The sequence below is a fragment of the Sciurus carolinensis genome (assembly GCF_902686445.1).
Source record: "Sciurus carolinensis chromosome 14 unlocalized genomic scaffold, mSciCar1.2 SUPER_6_x, whole genome shotgun sequence".
Taxonomy (NCBI): Eukaryota; Metazoa; Chordata; class Mammalia; order Rodentia; family Sciuridae; genus Sciurus; species Sciurus carolinensis.
Window position 1 is genome coordinate 3,386,380 of NW_025920104.1, and position 7,314 is coordinate 3,393,693.

Here is a 7,314-nt window from a genome sequence, read left to right on the forward strand (position 1 = left end):
TTGCTTTTGGTGAGGCTGGCTTTGAACTTGTGATCCTTCTGCCTCAGCCTCCCAAACTCCTGGGATTAGAGTTGTGCACCACCATGCCCAGCTTAAAGGTATCTTTTGAAGAATAGAATTTTTAATTTTTTATTTTAAAATGTCCACTTTATTCCACAACACTTAGTCAGACACCATTTACATCTGAAGAGGTGAAGGCCATGAGACTGATCTATGGTAAAACACTAAGAAATTTTAGTTCAATTTTGCACATTCCCAGGAATTCCCAGACAAGTGTACCACCATGCAGAAATATGTGTGCCATTACTACATTTTAAATAATATAAGAAAAAAAGTGTCACTATACTTCAGAAAGTAGAGAATTCACCTGCCTGTGTATTCAATTGTTACAAAGCCACAGAAAATTATTTTATAAAATGTAATTTTATTTTATTTTACTCTGCTGTTACATAGGGCATAACTTTTTCACATGGCTTTTTGGGGACTATGGTCAATGATTAGCAATGCACAATAGTGCATTGTAAATGCACTCTGTAAAGAACAATGACTAGATAAACTGGATACCCTCTCACATGTGTACAAATATGCATGGAAAATTACTAAACTTTTAAATTTGGACTTGTACTTTTATTTCCCCTTTCTAATATATTAAGAAATGACATATACTTTAATTTGCAAAAAGCAATGCTTGTATTCCGGCAGCAACATGCTACTTCTATTATGTAATAAAGTGAATACAAGAACTACAAAGGCAGGAGGCATAAGTGAATTTTTAATGAGAAGGGAAGTTGTCAACTTAAACAAATGAAGAATGAAAAGGAAACTTCCTGTTGTCACAAATGTGACCTCCCATAATGTGATAATTTGTGACTCTCAGCTCAGAAATGTCAAGTACTTTCCCATTCAATCTAATATTTCTGGATTCCTACTAAAAAGAAATACAGTAAGAGTATGGAAAGATTGCGTACTGGGAAAAAAAAACTGAAAGAAAAATACAGAATGGACTGCAGAAATTAAGAAGTTATATAGAACACTATTATTTATTTTATTTTTGGTACTGGGATTGAACCCAGGGGAGCTTAACCACTAAGCCACATCAATGACACTTTTTCTTTTATCTTTTGAGACCAGTCCTTGATAAGTTGCTTAAGGGCTCATTAAGTTGCTAAGACTAGTCTTCAACTTGCAATTCTCCTGCTTCAACAGCCTCCCTGAGTTGTTATGATTACAGGCTGCACCACCATGACTGGTTAGAGCACTCTTTAAATTATAATTAACTACATTTTGTTATCTTCACAGTAATGCAAAGCAGTCATTTGCAGACCTTGTTCAGATTACTTAAATACCAGATTTTTAGTTTTCTACTAATTGTTTAGAAGTTACTTATGTCTATATAAAATGAAGCTATTAATACTTATCTACTGCAGTAATTGCACAACAGGAAGTCAAGACAAACAAATCAAGGAATGGAGTTTACTCAAAGCTGCAGTGTGAAAAGATTATGAACAGTGGATTCCATATACGAATGGGTTTCTTTGCTGTAGGAAATCCAAGCACAATAAGGAATGGAGATGTTTGAAAAGGTTTCTTGGAGGGAAGGATGACATCCTGTTTGTATTTAATTTTTGGTCCCTTCTCCTGTTCTATCTGATATGCATAATGTTAAGTTGTCTCTAAGCAGAGGCAGACAAGGATGATCTCCTTGTATGAGTCTTTTTTATTAAGTTCTGCAATGGTCTCATCAAAAGTCAATTGAGCACTGTGCAGGAAAGCTCTGGGTTTTTAGGGATCTCACAGTCAAAAAGAGCAAAATTAAGAGTAAGCCTGAGGCAAACTGAGTGTGTGGGTTGCATGTCTTCCTTGCTTATATCAAATGCCTCTTGATAAGCTACTTAGGAATTACCTATCATTTGTTTCTGATCATCACCACATGCAACTTCAGCAAGGTACAGGAAGTAATCTCCCTTCATTTTCAGATAGAAGACATTACTCTCTTGATTAGCTGCATTGGCTATTAAATGCTTACCAACAATTCTGGGACAAAGGCGCAGATGGATCTCAGTTCCAACTCCACTTTCTCTCAATAGTTCTTAATCAGCTGCAACTCTGTGTTAAAGCTGTGAGTTTATACTCAATGCTGACTGTCCAAGAAAACCTGTGACCCCCCACCATGTTCGTATAGGCCTCTTGAGAATAAGCTGCAATCCTAGGTGGAGAGTTCTGCACCCTGCTGGGTCAGACTTCATGCAGATGGCCACATCGTCATAGTGCTTGGCCTACTTGACTAGTTCAGCCTTCTGGATCACCTCATACTTTTCACTGATGCAGGAGCCATGGCCTCTTCTTTGTGGCCACCACCTTAAATATTTATTTTCTACCTTATCAATCTGTTCTTTTATGGCTAGGTAAGTCTGTGTTCTCAGAACTTTTGCTTACCTACAAGTGTCTTGTGTCTTCTTCTGATGTTTTATAGTTTTAATTTTTGTGTTTGAGTTTATAATCAATCTAGATTTCTTTTTTTGTGTATGATTTGAGGTAGGTGTTAAGGCCCATTTTTTTTTCATACTAATGTTGAGTTGTTCTAGTGAAATTTGTTGAAAAGACTTTCCTTTCATTTGTCATCTTTGTAGCAAATCAAACAAGTAAGTGTAACTCTGTTTCTGGGATTTCTCTGCAGTTCTGCTCATCTATTTGTTGAACTTTTTGCCAGCAATACAGCACCTTCATTATTTTAGATTTATTGTAAACACCAAAGTCTACTAATGTTAGTCCTCCAACTTTGTTGTGCTTTTGCAAGGTTCCATTGGGTATTCTTGAACCTCTGCTACCTTTTTGTGCTTTCATATAATTTTTAGAAAAAAGAAAGCTAGTGGAATTATCATTGTGATTTCATTGAATCTATGGATGTATTTGGAGGAGAACTGATACTTTAACAATTCTGAATCAGTCAACTCATGAATATGTTATGTTTTCTGATTTATCTAGGGCTTTTAAACATTGTTCCAGTAATGTTTTGCAATTTTTAGCATAGAAATTTTACATACCTTTGGTTTATTTCTAGGTATTTTAGGTTTTTTGTTTGTTCTGAATATCAGGATTAAACTCAGGGACATTTGATCAATGAGTAACATCCCTAGCCCTATTTTTTATTTTATTTAGAGACAGGGTCTCACTGAGTTGCTTAGCACCTCACTTTTTCTGAGGCCGATATTGAACTTGCGATCCTTCTGTCTCAGCCTTCCAAGCCACTGGGATTACAGGCATGAACTACCATGCCTGACCTTAGGTTTTTTAATATAATTATAAATGTAATTTTTAAAATTTCATTTTCCAATTGTTTGCTGTAGTATATAAATATACAGTTGATTTTTGTTTATGACCTTATATCTAGGACTTTGCTAAATTCATTCATTTGTTCTAATGATTGCTTTGTGGGGTCCACAGGACAGTCTTCATAGTAAATCATATTATCTGCACACTTAGACACAGTTGCAACTTTATATAAAATTAGTATCTAATCCTAAAGTTACATCTCTACTACATTTCCTCACTGACTTGCTCATTGTATAGCCATTAGAAATACTGAATTCTTGATATTTTCTCTAGGCATTTTTTATTTTGAATTTTTTAGATATATTTTTTAGTTGAACACAATGTCTTTATTTATTTTTATGTGGTGCTGAGGATTGAACCCAGTGCATCACCCGTACTAGGCAAGTGCTCTACCACTGAGCCACAATTCCAGTCTCTTATTCTGGATTTTTAACATGAAATTTCCATAACATCCATCATTCTAACAATTTCCACAATTCAGTTGGTTTTCATGTATTCATAAAGTTACACAACCACCACCAACAACTAACTCCAGAACATTTTCATAATACCAAAACAGAGATCCTGTACCCTTTAGTAGTTGTTTACTGTTTCCTCCTCCCCTCAATCTCTAGCAATGACTACTCTACTTTATGTGTCTATTTATCTATCTATTGTGGATGCTATGGACATTTTATATAAAAAGAATCATATAACATATAGCCTTATGCACCTGACTTCTTTCATTTAGCAGAATGTTTTCTAGAGCTGGGGGTGTAGCTCAGTGGCAGAGCACTTCTCTAGCATGTGTGAGACCCTGGGTTCAATTCCCAGTACTACAAATTTAAAAAAAAAGTTATCTAGTTAAGTCATGTTATAGAACACATCAGTATTTCATTTTTTATGGATGGATAATATTCCATCATGAGGATATAGTACATTCATCAGTTGATCATTTGTGTTGTGTTTCTTGCTATTATGAGTAATACTAATAAGAATATTCATGTACAAATTGTTGTGTGAACATGTTTTAATTTCTCTTTGATATATACCTAGAGGTGGAAATGCTGGGTCATATGGTGAAATTAATTAACTTTCTCATAAATTGTTAAATTGGTTTTCATAATGGCCACAGCATTTTACATTACCAATAGTGAAGTATGAAAGATACTTTTCTCTACATTCTTTTCAACATTTATTTTTTCTGGTTTTTTTTAATGATAGCCATCCTTATGAATGTGAGCTGGTATGTCATTGCTGTTTATTTTGCATTCTTCCTAATGGCTAATGATGCTAAACATCTTTTCATGTGTTTACTGGTTATTTACTTATCTTCTCTGGAGAAATTTTCATTCAAATTCTTTGCCCATTTTAAAATTGGGTTTTTTATTGCCAAGTTGTAGGAGTTGTTTATACATTCTGTATTCTGGATTCTTATGAGATATGTGATAGATAAGGAAATACTTTCTCCTATTTGGTGAGTTAACTGTTTTTTCACACTGTTGATGGTGGCATTTGACAAACACAAGATTTTTTTATTGTTGTTTTCTTTTCAGGGCTGAGGTCTGAACACAGGGCCTTGCACATGTTAGCAAGTGCTCTGCCACTGAGTTAAATCCCCAACCCCTACAAGTTTTAATTTGTAACTTCTAGTCATCTCTATTTAATTTGGTTGGTTAAGTTTTAGATGTCATATTTAAAAAAACATTGCTTAGTTCTAGGTCATGAAGATTATACCTGTATTTCCTCCTAAGAAATGTATAGTTTTAGCTTAAACTTAGATCTTTAATACATTTTGAGTTAATTTTTAAATACAGTGTGAAGTAGGGACTAAAATTTATTGATTTACATATGGTTAACCAGTTGTCCTACCATTTGTTAAAAAGACTATTATTTCTCTATTGAATTATCTTGACATCTTTGTTCCAAAAACAACAGACCAGTGATGCACAGTTGCCCCTAGGCTTTTAATAGGTCAGTTGTCCAACTGAACCCCTGATTTCCAGGTCCAGGTCTGGTTCAACAGATGGCAGGCAAAGAATAAAGCTCACACATTAGCACAAGCAAGCTAGTGAAAAAACTAGGAGGAAAATACAGCAGAGAATTGGATGAAAAAGATGAGAATAGCAAGAAAGGGAGGTCTGGTTTATATCAGACCTTTTAGACCAAGATTTCAATTTGGGTTTTGTTCTAAATGCATTAGGAAACCATTGGATAGTTTTGAGCAGGAAAGTGATAAAATAAAATGATACACATTTTTAGAAGATCATCTGTCTGACAGGTAAACTCTAGAACATAAAGTGCTAAGTTTTCTGTACTTCAGCTCCTTACCCTTAATAATCTACTTCCTGGTGTCTAAAAAAATCACCCTCAGGGTTGTCTTTGCTAACCTGTGGCCCCTTTGAGCCTTGTCTTCAGTCTGATGTATGATTTTTGCCAAAGTGTTTGTCATAAATTTCTGGGATGTATGGCACTTCCTTCTTAAAACAGTATGTAAAATAAGAATTCAACACATATTGCCAAGTTTGAAGTTATGTCATGGATGATGTATTTTCTTTTCTGTTCTTTAAGATTAGCATTCATGGCAATAACAATGCCCTTGGCCTTGCATTTGTGGTCTGTTTTCCATCCAATTGTTGACTTGATGGGTTTTCCTGTATGCTGGAGGTAAAAATGTTCATTTCTACTTAGGGGTTAGTTGGGAATCTGCATAAGCTTAGCCTTCATGGAGATCAGACAGCTAGCTCTGAGACATCCCGATTTCACTCAGCACTTCCAGACACAAAACAGGGGTGAGGTGTACATGTTGCAGTGGGGTCTTTGTGAAACTGATTCCTCTCCTCACAGTCATGGGTATTCTACTATGATGCATGGACACCAGAGGGGAGTTGATACATGTGTTAGCAAAATGTGTGTCCTCTTTCCCCATATTCCTATTGCTGGAACCCAAAATCAACTTAAGGTGCTTTTACTCTTAAGGTAATGTCACTCTGAGGCCTGTTTCCACTGAGATGCCCAATGCCTTTGTGCATTCTCCCCACCAAGAGGACATTTAGCCTTATTTCCTTGGGTGGTTTCCAGTGAATAGCTGTTTTGCCACACTTCTAGGGAGTGGGAAAACTTGAAGTATTTCATCAAAATAGACTTCATGGCAGAATACGGCCATTTGCCCCTGACATACACTCTTTCATCCACATTTTCCTCTTTCCTCGGACTTTTCTGAGCAAGAACAAACTTTTCATTGAGCAATTCTTGTTCATGGAATGTTCCTTAAAGCATCTTGGTTCTGCTTTGGTTTTACCCACATTAATCAATTATCCCCACCACTTCCCATGAACAAGTTTCCATTTCAATAAGTCTCTTAAGTTTATGAAGATTTTCTTTTCTTCCCATTGTTTTTAAAATTCAATTAGGACTTAAATTTAACTCAATCCTGTAACAATTTGGGGTGAATTGTGGCAGTGAAACCCAGAAGCAGTTAGTGAGGTGTTCCAGCTCTCTGTGAGGGGCTGAGAACTCAAGTTTTTGCTGGACTCTGCCCAAAGATAATGGCTCAGGTTTATGTACAACACTGTGAGCCATTGAGGTCCAGGCCAAGCAAAGGGCAGAGACATAGAAAACTGGTGTCCTCCTTGAAAAGACCCTTTGAGGGTAAAGCACAGGTGGCACAGTGCAACAGGACACATTGCCATCCCTGTTATTGCTAAGTCAGTTTTGAAATAAGATTTGAATTTATTTCAAACAGAAGCAGAAACTCTGTGACTTGAGTTAGTGAATTTCTTTCCACAATGTGGGAGAAACTATTTATATTTATGAAAAGAAATTGTCCAGTGGGCTTCAGGGTTGGGGGAAGAGAATATTCACAAAAACCAGGTTAAAAAAAGAACTTATAAGTCTCTAAAACACATTATTGATGATTAACAATAAAATATTTTTAACTTATAGAAAAGGGCATAATTAAGATTGCTTTAACTTATTTTTGGCAAAATATTGGTTGCAGAA